General features: G+C 37.9%; 1 protein-coding gene and 1 pseudogene across 1 annotated transcript in view; one reads left to right on the plus strand and one right to left on the minus strand.

Moving 5' to 3' along the window:
* The window catches only part of Fhit (fragile histidine triad diadenosine triphosphatase), a 1508571-nt gene that overhangs the window by 1445692 nt on the left and 39374 nt on the right, over positions 1–23505 (minus strand). The window lies entirely within an intron of this gene.
* On the plus strand, positions 5226–7534 carry LOC124968284 (60S ribosomal protein L37a-like; annotated as a pseudogene).

Genomic DNA, 23505 nt, shown 5'->3' on the forward strand with positions numbered 1-23505 from the left:
CTATGTATCTACTTGCAATGGATGCTTGTGAGGGCAGCATTTTCCATATCAGACCTTCTTGAACATTATAGGTAGGAATCAAACACTTGGGCTCCAAGCTTTCTTTCTGAACAACACCATGAGATCTTGAAGAAACTGCAGAAATTTGTCTTCCTAAGTTTGTATTTCCTCATTCATTAAATGAAGAAAAGTCCTGGATTCTAATGAGGCTATTATGAAACCCACATGAAAGGTCAAGAAAAGAATAGGCAACATGACAAAACTAAGGTTTTATATACTGATATTCTGGTAGCAAGAAGAAGGAAAAGCAGTAATACATATAAAAGTCTTAGAGTCTGTCGCATAAACCCCATATAAAAAATCGAGAGCCAAAAATAAGCAAGAGTAATTATTATAGCTGGTTCAAATAATTTCAATTTGAATTTTTTCTTGAAGAAATACCTGATGAATAAAATCCATTCATAAGCCAACACAAACTCTCATAAAACCCTTCTATGCATCTGTACCATTCTCGTTATCCATTCTTCACTTAAATAGCAGCCTACCCCCTCTTTCAAAGTCACCAACCAGAGCTCTAGAAAGTTTTCATTAAATAATGAACACTTGCCAGGTACTATCAATTTAGCTCACTCTCACAACATAGGTCCTATGGTTGGGGTGACACTATCAACTCCAAAATTCATGGGAAACTGAATCCCCCAATGCAACCATATAAAGATCTGTGGCCTTTGAGAGGTGATTAAGGTATGAGAGCAGAGCCATCAGGAAGAGTATCAGCACCCTTATAAAAGAGCTTCAGATTGAAAGGAGTACTTTCTTGCCTTCTATTCCTTCCACCATGTTAGGTCATGGTATCTGTCCCCTCCAGAAAACGCAACAAGAAGTCATCATGGAAGCAGAGGGTGGCTCACCAGATAAGAATCTGACAGTATTTTGCTCTTGATCTTCCCAGACTCCAGAACATTATAACCACATTTTTATTGTTTATAAATCATCTGCACCCTAGCATTTTTTCACAGCAGCATAAACAGACTGAGACAATAGGTAACTAGTCTAAGTTCACAAACTAGTAGGCTTTGACATCCCTTGGAACTACACAGAGCAGTATCCAAGATCTCCTTCATATAGGCAAATTATGTTTAACAAATACCAGTTATATTAGTCAGGATACTCCAGAAGAACAGAATCAACAGGAAATATGATTATAAAAAGGGAATTTGTTAGGTTGGCTTACATGACCAGAAGCTGGATAGTCCACAATGGCTGTCTGCAGCTAGAGAGCTGAAAAACCAGCAGCTGAACAGTCCAAGACTCAGAAGCCCCAGAACAAGAAAGATCAACAGTGCTACTCTAGTATAAGACCAAGACTTCTAGAAACTACCTGGAGAATCACAGCAGAGTCGGCTTTTGAAGAGTGAAGAAGTGAGAGTCCAAAATCCTCCAATGATCTAAGCAGTAATCAAGAACCCATTGAATAAGAGCCAAGTTTGAATCTGCATCTGCTTCCTTCTTCTTCCAACTTTTATTCCATCTTATTGGGGGATGCTGCCCATGCTTAGGGAGGGTCTCCACTTCAGTTCACTATCCCACATGCCAATTATTCCTAGACAAACCCTCACTGACACACCCAGAAGCCTCTTAATCAATGACATCTCTTAATCCAATCAAGTTAACAATTCAATTTAACCATTACACCAGTATCTCAGAATGGCTATCAAAGTAACTGGTGGTAAGTGATGAATATACAAAATTAAAAGGATAACCTGGGTTTTAGCTTCCTCTGATTTATGAGGCATCTCATGGCTAAGAATTAAAACTCTTAACTGAAGGATTATCTCCAGAGGTTGAGCCATTGAAGCCCATTAGGAACAGGCAACTGGTATGCTTACATCCATCAAATCATCTATCCAACAGGTCAGTAATTCATGCTCCACTGATGGTAAGCAAGTACTGCAATCATCTCATTCCAAAAAAACACAAAGATTAACTTGAGATGTCAGTCTAGATATTGCTTGGCCACCAGGGAGCTTAGCGTGAATCATACGATGAAATCAACAATTGAAGAAATAGAGCTTTCTGGAAAATATCAGCACCACTTCTTTTTATTAACACTTTTTTTTTTCAGAGATTAATTTTTTATTTTCTTATCCCTTCATCCAATAAAGGAAACCTCTACAGAAGACTTAAACTAATGGGGGATTATCTTGTGTGTTTACCCTCCATTCTCAGCTCTTGTTAATAATGAATGGATGAGTTTTTTTTTTGTTTTTTTTTTTTACATAGGGCAATGATGTTTATTTTTTTTCCTTCCCCCCCCACCCCTCCCACCCCTCTTTTCCCTCTATACAGTCCTTCTTTCCTTCATTCTTACCACTCTCCTTATCCCTAACCCTAAACCTAACCCTAAACCTAATGCTAACCCCTCCCACCCCCCATTATATGTCCTCATCCGCTTATCAGCGAGATAATTCGTCCATTAGTTTTTTGAGATTGGCTTATCTCACTTAGCATGATATTCTCCAATTTCATCCATTTGCCTACAAATGCCATAATTTTATCATTCTTCATTGCGGAGTAATATTCCATTGTATATATATGCCACAGTTTCTTTATCCATTCATCAACTGAAGGACATCTAGGTTGGTTCCACAATCTGGCTATGGTGAATTGAGCAGCAATGAACATTGATGTGGCTGTATCTCTGTAGTATGCTGATTTTAAGTCCTTTGGGTATAGGCCAAGGAGTGGGATAGCTGGGTCAAATGGTGTTTCCATTCCAAGCTTTCTGAGGAATCTCCACACTGCTTTCCAGAGTGGTTGCACTAATTTGCAACCCCACCAGCAATGTATGAGTGTTCCTTTTTCACCACATCCTCGCCAACACCTATTGTTGCTTGTATTCTTGATAATCGCCATTCTAATTGGGGTGAGATGAAATCTTAGGGTAGTTTTGATTTGCATTTCCCTTATTACTAGGGATGTTGAACATTTTTTCATATATCTGGTGATTACTTGTACATCTTCTTCTGTGAAGTGTCTGTTCATTTCCTTAGCCCATTTGTTGATTGGATTATTTGTATTCTTGGTGTAGAGTTTTTTGAGTTCTTTATAGATTCTGGAAATTAGCGCTCTATCTGAGGTATGGTTGGCAAAGATATTCTCCCACTCCGTAGGCTCTCTCTTCACATTTCTGATAGTGTCCTTTGCTGAGAGAAAGCTTTTTAGTTTGAATCTATCCCAGTTGTTGATTCTTGCTTTTATTTCTTGTGCTATGGGAGTCCTGTTAAGGAAGTCTGATCCTAAGCCAACAAGTTGAAGATTTGGACCTACTTTTTCTTCTATAAGATGCAGGGTCTCTGGTCTGATTCCGAGGTCCTTGATCCATTTTGAGTTGAGTTTTGTGTAGGGTGAGAGATAGGGGTTTAATTTCATTCTATTGCATATGGTTTTCCAGTTTTCCCAGCACCATTTGTTGAAGAGGCTATCTTTTCTTCATTGCATATTTTTGGAACCTTTGTCTAGTATGAGAAAATTGTATTTATTTGGGTTTGTGTCTATTCTGTACCATTGATCTACCTGTCTATTTTGGTACCAATACCATGCCGTTTTTGTTACTATTGCTTTGTAGTAGAGTTGAAGATCTGGTATTGCAATACCCCCTGCTTCACTCTTGCTACTGAGGATTGCTTTAGCTATTCTAGGTTTCTTATTGTTCCAGATGAATTTCATAATTGCTTGCTCTATTTCTGTAAGGTACATCATTGGGATTTTAATTGGAATTGCATTGAATCTGTATAGCACTTTAGGTAGTATAGCCATTTTGACAATATTAATTCTGCCTATCCAGGAACATGGGAGATCTTTCCATCTTCTAAGGTTTTCTTGAATTTCTTTCTTTAGTGTTCTGTAGTTCTCATTGTAGAGGTCTTTCACCTCTTTTTTGTGAGATTGATTCCCAAGTATTTTATTTTTGTCAAGGCTATTGTGAATGGGGTAGTTTTCCTAACTTCTCTTTCTGAAGATTCATCACTTATGTATAAAAATGCATTGGATTTATGAGCACTGATCTTGTAACCTGCTACTTTACTAAATTCACTTATGAGTTCGAAAAGTTTCCTGGTGGAATTTCCAGGTTCCTCTAAATATATAACCATGTCCTCAGCGAACAGGGATAGTTTGAGTTCTTCTTTTCCTATTCGTATCCCTTTAATTTCTTTGGTTTGTCTGATTGCTCTGGCTAGAGTCTCAAGGACGATGTTGAATAGAAGTGGTGAAAGAGGGCATCCCTGCCTTGTTCCAGTTTTTAGGGGGAACGCTTTCAGTTTTTCACCATTTAGAATGGTATTAGCCATGGGCTTAGCGTAGATGGCCTTTATAATGTTAAGGAATGTTCCCACTACCCCAATTTTTTCTAGTGTTTTGAGCATGAAGGGATGCTGTATTTTATCGAATGCTTTTATTAACACTCTTTTTCCAGAATAGATAATTACTAAATCTCCATTTATTAATTCATTTTAATTAATATATAATAATTATACTTTTATGGGCTATGGTGTGGTAATTTGATAAGTGAATAGAATATATGATAAAATCAGGGCACTTAGCACTTGCTCTCCTTCAACCATTTCTTGGTATTGTTAACCATTAAATGCCTCTCTTCTAGTTCTTTATAAAATATCATAAATTTTTGAAGAACGATACAAGCCAAATTATATTGTTATATTGTGTGCATGTACAAACATGTAACAACAAATCCCACCATTACGTACAACTATAATGCACCAATTAAAAACAGAAAAAAAAAATAATTGTGAACTGTAGTCACTGTGCTGTGCTATAGAACACTAGAACTTGTTCCTCCTAACTGTATTTAGCTACCCATCATCCATCCTCCCTCTCCCTATTACCACATTTTCTCATGCATCTTTTACACAATGACTTAATCATATGGATAACATTTCCTGAAATTATTCTAGTTTTGAAGAATCTTTAATTCTTTATACTTTATAAAGCTTTCTTTTCCCCCATGCACTTAAAAGTCTGTAATATCCATCCCAAAGCTGACTTGAACCTAGATTTCCCAGCCTTATTCCAACTACAAGCTTTTTTCAGCTTTCTAGGTATCATCCAGCCAGGTATATTCTCACTAACTCAGCAGCAAGTTAAAATCCACAGAGACAGACTGACATGATGATGACAAGCTTAAATGCCAGGGTGCCTAGAGCATGGCCCTGGGAATGCAGAGAGGACTGGGCAATCTGTTCTCTGTGGAAGGAGACACTAAGAAGTACTTCTCCATAGGCATTTCTGGTAAAGAGATTTCAAAGGAAACCAAATTATTTAACTGAATCACTGAAACAAATACTACCTTTGCATCTAATTCTATGTTAACATTTTCTTATTCTTTTTCTTAAAGACCCCCCACAATATTGTATGAGGATTGTGATCCCTCAAAATCCAAAATCTGCCCTGATACAGAGAAAGGTTTACAAAAGTACTGCTTTGGTTTGTAGTCCCCACTGCTTAAGTTTTCAACCTAGAGGGAAACTCTCAATCTTTAAAAATCAGTACTGGCTAATGAAAAGTGATTTTAAGAGAATATCTTTAAATTACCGATTTCATTATGTGTTTTCCAACACCAAAACAAATAAAACAAAATCTGCAGAACTTTTGGGCTCTTTGACATTTTCTCCAATGACTTAAAACTTTCAGATGGATGGGACATCCGAATTCTGAGAAGAGTGTGTTATTACTGCTCCCCACAATAGCAGTCCTAAGTGGATTTTTCTTGTTTAGACTAGTGAACATAAAAAGCAAACATTTCTCACATGACTGATATATTTGCCTTTAACAAAATGATCCCAGACAAAAATTATTAGGAAACAGATCAGAAGCCCCACCGGACTCTGAAGCAATGTAATTAGGTAGTCCAACACTACATTTTATCAAAAACTCTGACAACCTAATAACCAGATTGTCATCAGAAAGACATTGAAAAATGATACTGTGTTTATTCCAGCATTAAAATACCACTACTGCTTTTTTCTGTGGAAAAAAAAAATTTAAGACTATCAGGGATGTATCCTGGTGATCTGGATGGTGTTTAAGTGAGTGCATTCTACTGAAGGGATGAAGCAGGTGGGGATATTTTGATTTAAAGTTTAAGAAAGAATTTTGCTTGATTTCAATCATTAAAACCCTGTTGTGCTAAAAGGAGACTCTAATAACAATGCTAACTGGCATTTGTTGAGCATCTAGAGTGTACCAGACATCATGTTCAATCTTCTATGTTACTGGATTCTCAGCAACCATCAGTGAGGGGTGCTATTGGTATCCTCATTTCCAGAGGTGAGAAGGAAGCTTATCAAGGTTAAGGAATCCACCTATGCACCTAACAGACACCAACCCCATGTTCTTCACCACTGCAATGTGTTTCTGAGAAGATGGTGTTTCATCTGGTCTAGATGGGATAGGGTAAGTAATGTTCTTTGCAAGAAACGCTTTACATATTTAGCATTAAATGACAGTAAATCCAGTGCAAAGACTGACCTGTAAGTCTTATTCTATGCTTACTATGACATGGAAAGAAAAAATGTTATTGTTTTAGATTATTCATACAGTTATACAATTACATAGAAAAAGGAACATTAAGATTTAGCCTAAGGTTTAAAAATACTCTAGTTTCTACTTAATTAGTCAATTATAAGAAAGTATCCACTAACCTGTACAGGAATAAACCTCAGGGTATACATTTCTACAATGACCTTTGGAATGCTAATATTTAAAAATCTTACGGTTTTATCTATTAGGATACAAATGAGTTATCCAGTGTAAATCACTGTCAAATTTGCACATGCAAATCGTGTGGCTGAACTAGGTCAGTAATAATTAAATGACACAAAAATTTCAGGGAATTTTTTCCTGAAACACATGAAAATATCCCAAACAACTTAAATGCCCAGTCAACCAATCCTTCCTTATATCTGAAAGACACTTTAAAGTTCCCAAGCACTTTCCCATCATATGATTTCATTTGATACCCATGAGTCCACATTGTTTTTTAAAAACACACATATAAAAATCATTCCAATTATCTCAAACATAATTTTGAAAAAAAGACATCACATATAGAAGAGCTCATACTGTATTATTATATTTAATTCAAAAACATATTCTTTGGGCTCAGACTTGGGTTTCAGTAACACAGTTAAACACACAAAGAAGGATGGAATGTGGGAAAATATGGGATCTTCTATGGTGCCTCCCTCCAGAAAACAGTGAAGAAAACTGAAGTCAGTCAGCAGGCCAAGCACACTTGCTCCTTCTGTGACAAAATCAAGCAGAAAAAAATGGGTTGTAGGGATCCAGCACTGTGGTTTCTGCATAAAAACAGCTGCTGGTGGTGACTAGACCCTACAATACCATTTCTGCCTTCAAGGTCAAGTCCACCCAGAAAACAATGAAAGAATTAAAAGACCAGGAGAAGTTCCACCATCTGATACATCACAAGACTTTAATAAATGGGTTAATTTAGATAACAAAATTGGTTTCTTGTTAATTGTATTAACTGGATGTTCTGGTTTACATTACATTAATAAGTTTTTTTTTTTTCAGAAGAGACTTGGTGCTGTCATGTACAACTAATTAGAACAAATTTAAAAAATAAATAAATATGATTTTCAAAAAAAATAGAGAGACTTGCTTGGAAATTGAAGTCCTTCTAATTTATATTGAAAACATGCTGAGATGTGTTATTGTAATCCAGTTTTTTTGTGTGTGTGGTCAGAGGTATGATATGGCACAAGAATATAAACCTCACAGGTTAGATATGTGTCTTAGCATTTTATAAGTCTGTTCTTACCAGTTTGACATTCTGGAAATATATTTGAATAAATTGTACACACTTTTATATTTAAGTCACAGTTATTTTTTAAATGTTTCTAAAAGTAGAGGATAAAAGATAATGTAAAGGATATTCAAGTATGAGAAAAATTCAAAACCATGGCAAAACAAATGGTTTCAGCATAGTGGCTGCTTGAGCCAGAAGCAAGGTAGTAACTGGAAGATAGTAGAAGGTCACATACTGTATCTTTAGGCATGATTACTTTGTGAAAATTCATCAAGACACATACTTCAAATTTGCAAATATACATATCCTGTATGTACATTATAGTTCTACAGCTGACATAAAACAATTATTCTCTCCTATCAATTGTTTGCCAGCTAGATGAAGAACAAAATATAAACTAGAAAGGAGGGTGGGCAGCCTAAGAGTACCTCAAAGTTTTACTATGCAAACTATTGAGCCACTGACAGTCTTATTAGGACCTCTTAACATTCCTTTCCCTCACAGCATCAAACAATTTATAGGGCAATTCACTATAATAATTCCTGTGATGAAAGTGTGAGGTTTGTGGTCAATCATAATTGTGCTCCACAAATTCCAGAAAATGTCTGCTGGGAGGTAGGCCTCTGATGGCTCAGTGAGCAATGTGGAGAACTTTCATAGTAACAGCTCATTAACTATTCCATGTAAGATGTCCATACTTGTTTTAAGAAAGAGCAGAGTGATTAGGTTCATTTTGCTGTCCAAGAAGTTGGAACACGATATGTTAAATAGATTTACCTTTTTTCTTTCTGAACAATCAATACATTAAATAGCAGGTTAAACCTACATTTGATTTCAATTTCCACAAATGAGAAATGTGAAGGTAATGGAAGTCCTACTTCATTTTCTCCTATCCAAACAGTTTCCAATGTTTTGGGAGCACCAACCTGAATTGTGTTTTGCGTGTATGCCAAGACTAAATACCAATGTTATAACTGTATATTGTGGTTTAGATCTTACATGTTCCAAATTCTATGTGTTGAAGGCTGGTCACCAACTGATGGCACTCTTGGGAGGCCAAAGAACCATTAGGAAGTGGGGCCTAGGAGAGGGAAGTCAGTTTGCTGGGGGAATGCCTTTGAAGGGGCTATTGGGAACCCAGCCTCCCCCACCCACTCTACTTTCTCTGGTCACCATAAGGTGAGCAGCCTACTCCATCACACTCTCCCAACCATGAGAAACCGCTTCACCACAGGCCCAGGGGTAAGAGGGCCAAATGACCACAGACTGAAATCTCTGAAACCATAAGTAAAAATCAACCTTTTCTCCTTTTATGTTGATTATCTCAGATAATTTTGTCACACTGATGGAAAGTTGACTAACACACTGAATAACTCATACTATTTCAAGAAGTTGTTTTGGTCACAAAAATACTGAACAATGTATTAGTTGGCTTAACTGCCCTGATTTTATTTATTAGACCTCAGAAACTTTGGGTTATCAATGACATTAATAGCTGTTGCCCAGGACCAAGCAAAGGGAATTGCTTATTGAAAGATTTGCTACCTGAGTCAACTTTAATATGCAGAGGGGGGTAGTTAAATTTTAGCCTTGGTTCCTTCAAATTATCAATCTATTCATTTTACAAAATAGGTGCCTTTTAGTAAAGTTAATTCCCACCATTTTTTTCTGCATAAAAAAACTAAAACAAGAAATTCAAAGATTGGAATTATTTTCCCTCACTCATGAAAAATAAGAAAAGTAATATTCTTAAGTTAAACTGATATTTTTAGCTTAACAAATCACCTTCTGGTGACATAGTAGCCTAACTTACCTGAAAGAAATTAATTGTTGTTTGTAACAAAAACAATTTGGCTCCCATACTAAATAAAATCTCAACAAGTAGTGACCAGGAATGGCTATAATAGTAACATTATTTATTTTTACTTTTAGTTTTCTATCTCTTATTCATCGACCATCAGGAAATAAATAAACAAATACATACTATGAAAATGCCAATGTCTGTTTCTAGAAAGAAGGATGGAAAATTACTTTCGTAAAAATAATCTTTCTGGGAAAAGATGTGACAACAGATCTTAAAGAATAGATGTTCTTTATGGTACTTGCAGGAAGCACCCAACCAAAAAACACATTGTGAGACTGGGGGAAAAAATCATCCAGGATCACAGGGCTGAGGGGATCCCAGGATGCCACCTTCCTGTCTTGTGCAGACTGCCAACAGCCTTCACTTAATTTTGCCATCACAAGGCTGCTCTTATATTCCCTGGGTTCTTTCTCCTGGCTCTGCCTAAAGAAAAGCCCACTCAAAGACCATAAAACTCTAACAAATAGTCCAAACAGTCTAATGCTATCAAGCCCCAGAATTCTGCCACATCAGGTCAACCTAAAATTGCAGTCACTTGTTCTCTTTCCTCTCCTAATTACTACTCACAGAGAAAAATATCTCTGTTTTGACAATTTTTCTTGTCCTTTAGAAAAATGGTTCAGGAATAGATTCAGGTGCTATTTTGGTACATGAAATAAATATTCTATTTATCCTATTACATCTCTCTTTTGTAACTGTACAGTTAGACAATTGTTCCTAACCACTATGGTTGCTGTAGATGCCGTGTCTACTTTACACATTCTGACCAGCATAGTCTCTGCTCGTGTGAACACTTCATGAAGAAGAACCTTGTGGCTACCTGCCTCATAGTTACACAAACTATGAAGGAGGAATCGTTTTTTCTGAAATGTAGCCATTAAGGAAAGAAAAAAGCCTGGTGTGATCTGTAGCACAAGTGAATCAGAATCCCAATGGGGAAGTAGGTGGCCATCCATGGATAAGATTTCAGGGGTGCTCTCCCAACACTGATAAATTGAATCTCTATTTCTAAGACAAAGCAGTGTTCCACAATTAATGACAAATCCTGAAATGCATACATACTCAGATAAAATAATATAGCTGCTCCAAAACTTTATTCATATGACTCTTTTGAGATTTTTATATCTGTGAACCAATTATCTATAATTAATGTTTTTCTTTAGAGCAACTTGATTTTGCCCATCTAAATTAATTCTTTGAAGAAGATAATTTTATATGACTCCTGTAAATATCCAATGTCACCTGTAGATATATATAGCCTATATCACTTGCTGGAAGTAGAAGCATACAAAAAATTTAATGTGATTAAGTAAAAAAAAAATTTTCTTCTTTCATCACATCCCATATACTACATGAACTACTATAATAAAATGTTGGTTTAAATTCATACTAAAAAGCAAATAAGTGACATCTACATGTATTGAAACATCAATGTTACCCCATAAATTTGTACATTTTTTATGTGTCAATTAATTGTATATGTATACAGGAATCCTTGACACCCCTTCCTCCTTCCTGACCCCTTAACAAGGTTAAAGGGTGAGAGACACCAAAGAGGTGAGCAGGACAATGAGACGCTCAAGGAGCAGGTGTTAAGGCTGAGTGTTGGGGGTCAAGTAGCTTGGGGAGGGATGGATGCCACAAGCCAGAAGCAAGGGTTCAGAAGAGCAGGCTCTAGTCCACTTCATAATTATTTATATCTGGGCTGTCCCTAAAAATGTGTCATAGAGAAATTCCTCTGTACTCTTTGGTTTGAAGGTCCTTAATCTACTTCTCTGCACATGTCTGAGCTCACAAATTACCCATCACAAAGAAATGGCATGCAGTTAATAGGTCTTTCCTTTGTGACTGACAGTGCAGAACAAATGCCAGCATCTGTGCCGAGACCAAATTTCTGGAATACTAACTGTGGTCCCCAATGGGAGATGACACATTACCTCGAGGTCACCCCAAGAACTCTTGGAATGAACTCCTGAATTCCACTGCTTCTTGCCACACTTACCACAAAATGCCATATGTCCTAGCTGTTTATGGGCATCCCTCTTTCCAGTCAGATTCTCAATCTTCTGATTGACTTTCTATTACTCTTAACACCTACCTCTCAATAAAATTGATGCCTAGTTCATAGGGAAAAAATTAGTAAATTGGAAGGAATCAGTACAAGTGAATGAATGTGGAAGCATATTATCAGTTTTGCAGAACAAAGCACCTGCAAGTCTAAGGCATGCCCCAAATTATCCCAACTACATTCAAAGGCATCAAGAACATCACATGAAGTCATTGGATCTATTTGCATCCCTATTCTTTTTCAAAGAAATTACAGATTCTTCTCTCCTCTTCTGTCTGGACAAAGATCTACTGTATTCTCTCTCTTTCAAAGTGCTTCCTTCTCACAAGCTGTGCAATTTTGGTCAACTCAAGCTCTCTGAACCTCCATTACTTTATTAAATGCTGAGGAACAGCATCAACTCCATAAGTTGTGGTTAAGATTAAAAGAAGAGAGCTCAAGAAAAGTAATTAATTACCTATTTGCCTAGAGTATATCAAAAGCCAAAGATGCTGGCTACGTTTTTGAAGCAGATCATAAGACCTCGGTAAATATCAAGGGGAAAACGACCCATGTTATTACACTGTAACATTCACAATTTTCATTTTGCTGTCCTTATACATCCCTTTTGCCAACATCAGGTTTTTCTGCTTTTACAGACAGAATGGAGCAGGTCAGCAGGTCCGAGTGGCATGAACATATCCAAGTATGTTCGTAAATGCACCTTGACAAATGTATCCTGGGCCAGCCATCTGACCACAATCCATTACCACTCTGAAGGCCCCTGAATTTTTCACTTCATTTTCACCTCATTTCTCTCTCTCTCTCTCTCTCTCTCTCTCTCTCTCTCTCTCTCTCTCTCTCTCTCTGAACCTCCTGTATTTCTAATACCTACAGAGTTTTGCTCATTGCTAAATCAGAAGGATGAATACCTGCAGCCACAGGAGGGGAAATTTGGTACCTGATGCCTGTAATATTTTTCAGACAGAAAATACTACCCCCATGACTCTACCCAGGAGATGGTAAACTGCTCTGACGTCTCAGCTGTTGCCCCTCTAAGCAGATTCACAGGGCTCTCGGCTAACACCCCCTCCAGGCAGACATCTACTCTGTTTACAGTTATTTATCATGACTGGCTATATACAAACAGAGTCTTGGTGTTAAACCAAATGGCCCCATAGACCGCTAGTCCAATACAGCTGGAAGATACACACATTAAATAAGACATGGGCAGGAAAATTGTGGTGCCTTCCTTGAGATGCAGAGGCTGAAGCAGACCTGCTAGAGAGTTCTCCAGAGCTCCAATGTGGGGTTTCCCAACAAGGGGGGCAGGATTCAAAATCTGAGATGCTTCAGGGTCAAAAAGTTTTCCAGAATAGCTCCTGTATGTGTCTGTGAGCCAGTATGTCAGTAAAGAAAAAGATCAACTATTTTGCAGGGGAATCTTCTTGAACCAGAAGGACCAGTATTCTAAGTGCCAGGGCAAGTTTCTGACCCTCTGGGCTACCACACATCCATTGTGACTCCACGCACCTGTCCAAAAACACGAAAATGATGAAAGCGTGCTCCTCCATCTAGATCATCTAACTGTAGAGTTATAGGGGAACTGGAGAGATAATAGCCTCAAGAGGTGCCTCCAGCACTCAGAACTCCTATAATGAACACCCTGTGTTTAAACAAAAGGAACTTGCATTTCCTCAAAAGTCAGTTAGCCACAGTCACATAATTGGGAAGTGAATTTAAGAACCCTAGGAATGAGACGCACATTTCCCCACTGACACAGCCCTATTGAAAAATCAACCCAAGGCTCTCAGGGAAATGAGAAAACACAACTGGAAATTTCTAGCATGGCATCCAATCTTCATTTTTGTGATCCTTCAATTCTCAGTTCAAGTATAAACAGACTTTTTCCCCCTGAAGTAGAAAAAGGATTAAGTAGGCAGGACGTTTTCGGAGTTCTGTGCAGCATATGTTCATAAGCGTTCCTTTTGTAGCGTCTGTGGATTCATTCTGGAGTAAGGGTAAGCCGGAGCAAAGCAATTTGGCATGCTTGCATTTGCTTTATCAGGAGAAGCAAGCACAGACTGCAGGGGCCACCATGACCTGAGCCTGCAAAGAAGCTTCCCAGAACCCCGAGGGAGGCTGTGATTGTTTTCCTCACAGGGATGCTCAAGCTGAGCCATCTTTCTCATGAAACAGTAAATGAGCTTCATTCAAATTATCCTCAGGAAAGTAGTGGCCAAACAGACAAAAGCGATTATTATCATACAAACTTAATTTTTGACCAACCTCTATGATCACTCTGCTGTTCTGGAAGTCAGTTCAGCAGTGTCAATCTACATTGCTACATACACCTCAGGGTCAGCATTCCACGCCACCCCAACCTAAGGACCACTTTAAGCGCAGATGTGCTTTTCCAATCTGTACATCTACTTCTTTAGGCTACGGTCACTCCAGGCCTCAGTAATGACATGGTAGAATTCTTAATGTTCATGATATAACATTAACTGGAAAAAGCAGTTAATACGGGGAGAGGGGGTGCATATCTACAGAGAAACTAAGTGGAAAAAAAAAACCCAAATACCATAGTTGATCATCTCTGGGCAACAGGATTAGGAGCAATTTATATTTTCTCCTCTTTTGAGATCTAGTTTCCAAGTATTCTAAAATGCAAATGCATTGTAAGAGGAATAAAGTAATTACAAAGAGATTTAAAGATACAGAATGGCATTTACAAAAAGGTTTTTCATCTGCAAAACAAAGATGCATTTCCATTAAAACAAAATAATTGACTTGCACTGTTGACAAAGAACTACATCATACCTCACATTCAGCTTTGCTATTATTACTATCACTACATCTTAAGTACGTGCTATATGCAATACCTTGCAGTAGGCATCAGTACTCAAGTAAGTAACCCAGGTGGTAACTAAGACACATTACTGGGACTCTAGCAGTGTTATTAAAGATGGAGAGCCTGAAAAGCAGCATTTAACACAAGTGATAATCCATCTGCCTGTCCTGTATTCCATCTTCCCAGAGAATCTCTTCTTAGCCTGCTAAGTAGGTTTAAGTAGAATTAAGTAGGCAATCAGTCAGGTGGACCCTGGGCCCTGGGCCACAGCTAACTCCAGCAAGGGTGGGTACCTGACCTACTTTAAGTCACTGAGGTTCTTTCCCCCAAGAAAGAGGAATTGGAATGCCCCTTGAATGGGGCAATGGAAGCTGCAAGGGTAACATGTCGGACCATATGTGCAGAAAGAAGCAGAGAACCCAGTCTGGAAAGAGAAGGGATGAGACAGTTGACTGTTCATTAGGATAAAAACACTGAGAGACGATGTGTAGCACATGTTTATCCATTCACCTGTCCCACTCCTGTTAGTTTTTGAGGATCAATTACTTCCTGGCCCACTGCCTCAGGAAGCTTGCTGTCCAACTGACCTTCAAATCAGTAAGCTATTTGTGGTCTTAGAGCAAAAGCCACATCTTTTGTTCTTTCTGTTGCTTGTTTTGTTTCTTGAAGAAAAACTATTCCTAAGATACATTAGAAAGGTACAAATGATGAACCCTCTTCCCCTACTGATTATAAGTTGATTCCCTCCTCTTGTCCTTTTTTTCAGATCTCCACTCCAATGTCATTAACACAGAGAAGCCATCTCTGAGCACTCCAAATAAGGAGGCCTACCTTGTTTTACCTCTGCATGTTTCCTAAATAGTGCTTAACATCACTTTCAACAATGCATTTTTTTATCTACTAATTATGACTTGTCTCCCTCCCTGGGGTGTAAAGTCATCAGCAGGGTCCATTTCCCTCATACCTCACACAGCACATTCCTGGCACATTACAGGAGGTCAATGATGTTGAATGCATGAGTCAAGTGAGTACATATTCATTCATTATGCCCTTAAAAATGTTCAAGATTTAGTCCTCTCTTAATAAGGAAACAATGATTCAAAGAAAGAGACTAGCTACACATGCAAAAACAAGACACAGCCACAGAGCAAACACCTGAGAGGGCCTAACAGCAATTCTCCTCTTCAGTCTAAAGCCCTGTGATGGGTAATTTTGTGTCTGTTTGACTGGGCCATGTATGTCCAGATTAAACACTATTTGGAGGTGTATCTCTGAAAATGTTTCTGAATGAGATAAGCGTTTGAATGTGTGATTTGGGTAAAATAAAGCAACTTCCCCAATGCCCAGAACATCATCCAATCCATAGAGGGCCTGATAGAACAAAACAGGAGGAAGGAGGAATTTTCTCTTTTTTCTGCCTCAGTATTTGAGTTGAGAAATATCTCATCCTCTCCTGACCTCAGACTGGGACCTATACTTCTGGATTCCCTGATTCTCAGGCTTTCATACTTGGACTGAATTATATCACCAGCTTTCCTGAGTCTACAGCTGGCAGATGACAGATCTCAGCCTCCATAATTAAGTGAACCAACTCCACATAAAAATAAATAAATAAATAAGTAACCTATTGGTTCTGTTTTTCTGGAAGATCCTAATACAAGCCCCATTTTATTGGAGTGTCCTCCCTCCACAAAGCCAAGTGCCCAAGGAAGGTGAGATTATCCTAGATCAGGGATAAATCCTTGCTATTTAAAATAGAAAAAGTGTTCCAGTGCTTGTTTATCTGTCTCTGTAGCTCCTGGAGCAGCTTGGCAGGATCAGTTAGAGATCCACCCCGACACCCAATACACACACACACCAGCCACCTCCAGGCATGGGTAGCCTCTTCTCTTTACTTAATGTGCTAACCAAATTTTATTTTCTATGTGTGCCACAATCAAGTTGGGAAGTACCCATGTCAACCTTTTGAGATAATCTCAAACTGCATGCCAGTGTCTGATTTGGGAAGGAATGTGCACCTGTGATTGGACAGATAAGATCTGAGGGGATGTCTGCTGGGGGGAGTCCAGGAAAGGTTCCTTGCTTTTAAACAAGGACACATGAGAATAGTCTCTTCTGCCAAGGACATTGCTATGTCTGCATGTGGCTTCCTGAGCTGAAGGAGCCATCTTAGAACTGTGAAAGCAGCCAGTCTAAGAACAAAGCCAACGAAAAGAGCAAGACATAGGGACCTTTATGACAATGGTGAGCTACTGAACCAACCTATAGCTGCACACAGCCAAGAAGTTCTTCTTCCTTGAGATAACTCATTTTTCTCATTCCAATATGTTTTATTTTGTGGATTTTCAAATATAAATTGGTAGAGCAAGTCACAAAATAATTGACAGTGCTTAGCAATCTGTCACCAGCTTAGTGCTCAAAATCCTCTCCCTGCTGCACAGTGACAACCATCAAAGGCACCCTGGTGGGTCCCCAGTTGCTTGACACCAGGGAAAAGTGGATTTCAGTTGGATTCCAGACATTCAGAGCCAGGAATTTGTAGTGGTTTTCCATCAATCATGACATCCAAGGGACTCAGCAGGTAGATATGTAGAGGGTAGGAAGCTTTTTTCTTTTAATTTCCTTGTTTTTCAAACCATTTTGAGTTGACTTTTTGATTATTTGCAGCCAAAAGCATCTTCAGTGATAAATCTATCTTCAGATAATTAGCAGTAAATTTATGTGGCCTCCTTTGAGCAAAGACTCAGGAGAAAATGGTGCAGCAATTCATAATTCTGCCAACATTCCCCCAAATCTTAAGATGATGGATCTTAAGTGAATTTTTCCCCAAAAGAAAGACAAGTGAGATGCCAGAAAAGGATTAATCGCGCAATCATCTGACACTCATCAGGAGAGTCATAAAGCACCGGTGAATGGTGAAGCTTCACCTTGTCTCAGTGTTGAATTAGGGGCAGCATAATTTCAAAATTCTAATCCATACTTTATGTTAGATTTCTTATGTATACTTTTCCCTTTCTCTTTTTGAGAACTTTAACAGAGTTTGCCTTGTCTTTGTCTTAGGAGTATGTCCAAAAACAGAAGGGACTAAAGATACCCCCAAAGCCCATTCCCATTAAGAATTTTTGCCCCAGGTCTTAAATTCACTGAAAGGAATGTGTTGGACACCAGCAGAAAGGACACAGATAAAGTTCAGGTTGATTTGCTTTGCTTAAAACTGTTCTGTTTACTCTGATCTTGTTTAGATAAGACAGTTGGAGTAGAGTGAGAAATGGGTTTTCCTGATTCGGAGGGAAAAGCTGGATGTTTTCCAGTTCCTTAAAGTACTGAGGCTGGCACCTGTTTCCTGGTAGAACTCTCAGGCGATGACAGGACTTTGGATTGTGATAGTGACAAGATGCTGGGAAAATGAATACTGGGGACTTGAAGCCACAGTGTAAAGATCCCAGCCTCCTTTGTATAGATACAACAAAGTTATGCAGCACTGCATGGATAAGGGTCTTGCAGGGTGACAGTGTGGACTAAAGATCAGAGGGTCTTTTCCTGAATGTTCTGTACTAAGGCAGACCTACAGCACTTTCTCATCAATAACCGTGAGTAGAAATCTCAACAAGATAGACCTTTGCAGCATTCAGAGGGGAAAAAAATATAATCAAGTATATACACATGAATGATTAAAATTCATGCCTGCAACATTCAAAATGTCCTTTTCAAAATAAAACCTTTAAATCAGAATGCAAACTCGATTTGTATTTTTAATTGGTTTGACATGTCCTGAGTTCCCAAAGGACACCACAGTCCCAGGCCAAGCTCCTTTTAGGGATTCAATATGTTCATTGCTATAAATTGTACTGCCTTGAAAAAGAAAAACTAACTGTAAAACAGAAAGTTCCATAGTTGATGACCACTATTAGATATTTTGAAAGCATTCAAATAAAAAGCAATCACAAACTACTTTTAATTCCCTCTAAATAATGCCACACTCACTTATGAAAAACTACTTCATTTCCCTTCATGTGCTGGAAATTAATGAACATTGAATATAAAGAAAAAATGCCCCAAATGCATGGCACTTTAAATAGTTGAGATTCCCAAATAATACAAAAGCATTCTCAAGTCACACATGGGATGTGAAGTGAAAATGTTCTTGGAGGAAATATTCTCTAATAATACTTACCTACTTCAGAGGGTGCTGCAAAGCTCTATTAACACCAAGGAACACTTTGAGATCTTCAAATAAAGTCACCATAGAAATGCAAAGTATTATTATTATAGTTTTGAAATAATTTCACACCTAGGGATGAGAAAACCCCAGGCCAAATTTTACTGCTTCTTTCCTGCCTGATAAACAAGAAATGCCACAAGCATGGAGGGTAGGGATGGAAATCGAACAGAACAAAGACATCAAAGTTTTTCTTTTACTAAAGCTTTGTATTCCCCTATATGTCATTTCAGGAAACTCTGGGGAGGTGGGGGAAGAGTCCCTTAAAGGTCAGAGTTAAGTACAGCGACCATATTTTCCATTGCTTATGTACCAAATAAAGCAGCAGTCAGCTGATTTGAAACCTGCCCCCCTTCTATGGGAGTACCTTTCCTACTAAAGCACCAGCCAAACTTAAAAAATGCCCAAATAAATCATTACCTGAATTATCCACCACTATGACCTCACCTATGAGATGAAAGAGCAGCTCCTTAGACATAAGAATTTCTATTCAGCTACTGAGAACACTGAGAAAAACAATCATGTGTTATGCTAATGGTGATGATGGTGATGGTTATGGTGATTATGATAATGGTGATAGTGGTGGTGATAGTGATCACTATGGTGATGGTGGTAATTATGGTAATGATAGGACACAGAACAGAAGACCTCAAATCCCACTGATCATAGAATCAATTTGTATTTTAAAATACAAATGCTTGGTCCCCATCTCAGGCCTGAAGATAGAACCTAGCTATTTCTCTTTCTGGACATTAGGATAACTGAAATATTTGTAAATAACATCTTGATTAAGAATATATACTCTGCATACAGACTGGCTGGTGTCTTATCCCAATTCCGATATTTCTTATCTGTGGGCTGGACAAACTACTTAGCTTTCAGCCTTAATTTCCACATCAATAAAATGGAAATTTTAGTATGACCCAACTATATAATTTAGATGCTATTGTCACCTACTTCATAAGGGAGTTGACTAGGAAAGTAAACAATTTTTTAAAAGCATACATGAATTCCAAAATAGACAAAACTTATATGTTAAAAGAAACACAACCAACAGACTATAACACTTGACTAAACAGTAGAAAAAATTTACATAATCGTGAAAACAAAAATACTGTCTATTTATTTAAACAAAAATTGTGATATATATTTGGAGGTTGTTGGGACCAGAAGTGGTAGAAGGGAATGTCAGAGAGCTATTGCAAAAACTGATAGATTAGGAAAAAATAATATAAGCACATTATGGAGAAATAGGTAAACACCAGAAATATCAGAATTCAAAGTTGCCAGTTCTAAGGAGGAGGTCTGGAGAGAGGGAAAGAGGTAGAAAGAAGGGATAGATGTTGCATTTTTTTCAATATTTTTTCTCAATGCTATTTTACTTAATGTAGATCATTGTTTTATCAAAATAAAAATGAATTTTAAAGGATAACTCATAACATTTATAAGTATAGTGTTGCATTTCTTATATACTGGAGTTAATAAAGTTTTTCAATTTACCAAAACTTGCCTTTTTAAAAACAGACTGATCTAATCCCTCCAACTATGCCCACGAAATGTGTCCAACAAACATTTACTTTGTCCCTAACACACTATACATCCTTAAAAGATATCTGTAGAATTGAATTAAGGATGGCAGTAAAGAAAAGAGAACTTCCATTGTATCAAGGTGGCAGCAGGAAGGAGATGGTATCTTCACCCAGCATAACTTAAGTTCACACAGAGGAGAAAGGGCTAAGGGAAACCATTAAAGATTGGTCTAGTACCCTGGAATTAGCAAAAACTGTAACTTTGAACTGTAAATGCTCAAAGGAGGAAGCAGTTACCAGACAGTAGAAAGGGTTGCAACTGAGGAAGAAAGACCCTGGGCAGGTACTGTGGCCTTCCTTAGAGAAGCATAGCCATTGCCGACCTATAGTGCTACAGGGAGAAAGGCAGGAAACAATTCCAACTTTGTACTCCCAGATCTTCATCCAGTATCTCCCACTGGAAATGCAATGGAAAACCAGTGAACAAGGGTGCCCAGGGAGATACTACAACAGAGCATAGCATCCTAGAGCACAGAGCCCTGTAGGGCACAGGGAACAAAGGAGAATATCAAGCACAAGCACTATGGAGAGTTGTTGTTAATTTACCTCTTTCTTGTACTCAGTCTCATAAGATAAGCTCCCCAGTTTTTCATCTGTTTAGGAAATAAGTATGAAATAATAACAATAATCATACCTGACATTAACACTTGATAATTTGTGAAGCACTTGTATATGTATTATCTTTACGTGATTCTCAAAACAGCCCTATGTAGTAATAGGACAAGGGTTATCCTGATTTTACAGATAATGAATCTGAGACCTTAAGGAAAGATAGGAACCTTGCCCAGAGTCCCAAAGCTAGAAAGTGGCAGAGCCAAAACTAGAAGGCATGCTCCTAATACTCCAGCTCTTTCCATCATTCAATACTGTCATGCTATTTATTCACAGAAGTGTAAAATTGATGTCCCTGTGGGAAAAAAAAATCATTAACCACCTTTGTTCTAGGCATTGCACAGAACACAGAAGTAGTCAACAAAGGAATATAGAGAAAACCTGCCCATTCCATTCTTAAGAAACCACAAGCAATGTCAGGGACAGAAGAAATGGATTTTTTAGTAAATCACATTTTATACATCATCAAAAAAGAAGGTGTTCAAAATTTTAAATAAATGAGTGGAAGGAAGATTAGTAGAGGAAGGAGAATAAGGGGGGGGTGGGGAAAGTAGGAGCACTGGGGACTGAAATGGAGTAAATTAAATTCCATGCAAGTATGATTATGTCAAAGTGAACAAAACTCTTATGAGCAACTAAAATACACTAATAAAAGTATGAAAATAAGGTGTTCAGTAGGGGGAAAAACATTCAAAAGAAATAAAAATTCAGGGAAAATTAGGACACTATTTAAAGAATATAACTGGGGGATGCTGAGGCAAATAGAGGAAAATCACAGCCCCTTCACAATCCCCACGCCACAGAGAGACCAAGGTCACCAAAATTGAGAGGGATGGATGCTCTGTTTTGCTCCTCACTTTCAGCCCCACTCTTGCATATTTCTATATCCTTTGAGAATTTGAGAGGCAGTCAAGGGTGACTTCTTTGTCCCAAATACAGGAGTAGTGGGCAATACAGCAAAATAGCTCCTTTTTAGAAGTCTAATTGAGAATGCTCCATACTTGGTAATCTATTGCGAAACATTCAGCTACTTACACACAATGGAAGAAAGTAATCTCCAAATATATTCCATTTATTCTAAACCTAGTTCACTAGTGTATAAGCTACTCTCTCAGCTATGGTTCTGTGCTTGCAAGCAAGAGAAACCAATTGGCTAATTTTAAAAGAACTATTAGAGGGCAAATCCATGGCAGACTGGAAAATAAGTTTGGAGACCATTAATAGCCAATATGGCCATAGAGGTCAGGAAACAGGAATCTCATAGCAGATACTGTCAGATCAGAGTGCCCATCTGGAACAGAGGAAACCCTTTAGCTAAAGATCTAAATTCAAAGACGAAACATCCACTTAACTAAGCTTGAGGTCATACACCAACCCTTATAGGCTAAATTTAAGCATCTGATTACAGTTCCACTAAGTTAACCATCTCAAAGGAAATAAAAGTGCTATAAGGGAAAACATACAGAATAGGCCTTTCCTCAAAAATTCCTTAAGCATATAACTAGCAGTAGATCATGGATAAGACTATAATTTCCTAAGATTACATTTAATTAATAGTTGACACACGGCCAAAGAAGGTGTTTTCTTTGATACCTACAAAATTCCAAACTGACAACTCCTCATCTCTAGAAGTCTTACTTCCCATATTACCTGAAAGTTACCTTTCCATTTGATTCCTAAGGACAAAGTAGAATTTGCTCTTCTTTGGTAACAACATGCTCATTTTGAAAACAATATCCTGAAACTTCTACAAAGAATAAACTTCTCAAAATATCAAATGAACAAATTCATAAGGATGTTTCTGCTGCTGCTAATAATGATGATGTGATGGTAATATTAACAAGAGCGGCATCAGCTAACATCTACTAACCACTTATCATGAGCCAGGACCTGTTGTAAGCCCTTAACACATAATAACTCATGTAATCTACACAACAACCATATGTGGCAGACAACATTATTATCTCTATTTTGCAGATGAGGAAACCCATACAGTAAGACAATGAATAATTTGCCCATGGTTCATTATCCAACTCAGGACTAAACCCATGACTGATTTGAGAGTACCAACGCAACAAAGGATTTTCACTGAGGTAGGGAAAACAGATGTATCAATATAAAAACACTCTCTAAGTGGAATATGATCACTATAGCTATCCATAAAGACAGCAAAGTTCCCAGGATGGCTACTTCATCAGTAACTTCAATATTTTATGAAGATTCGTTTCTAGAAGTTACCAAGTTCCACTTTATTCCAAGAAGTGGTGCAATTTTCCAGAGATATGTAAGCTATATGGTTAGAAATAAGAATTACGTATCTCTTAAGATAGAATTTTCTTCACTAATTATAGAAAAATCCAACCATTATATCAAAATTCCAAGCCAATCAGCTATCATGCACCAGATTTTGGCCATCCCAAAGCAAACCCTTAAAATGGGAGTCTGTGTGGCTCATGGCTTGATTATTCAAA

This window comes from Sciurus carolinensis, chromosome 17 (assembly GCF_902686445.1).
Source record: "Sciurus carolinensis chromosome 17, mSciCar1.2, whole genome shotgun sequence".
In the NCBI taxonomy this organism is placed as follows: Eukaryota; Metazoa; Chordata; class Mammalia; order Rodentia; family Sciuridae; genus Sciurus; species Sciurus carolinensis.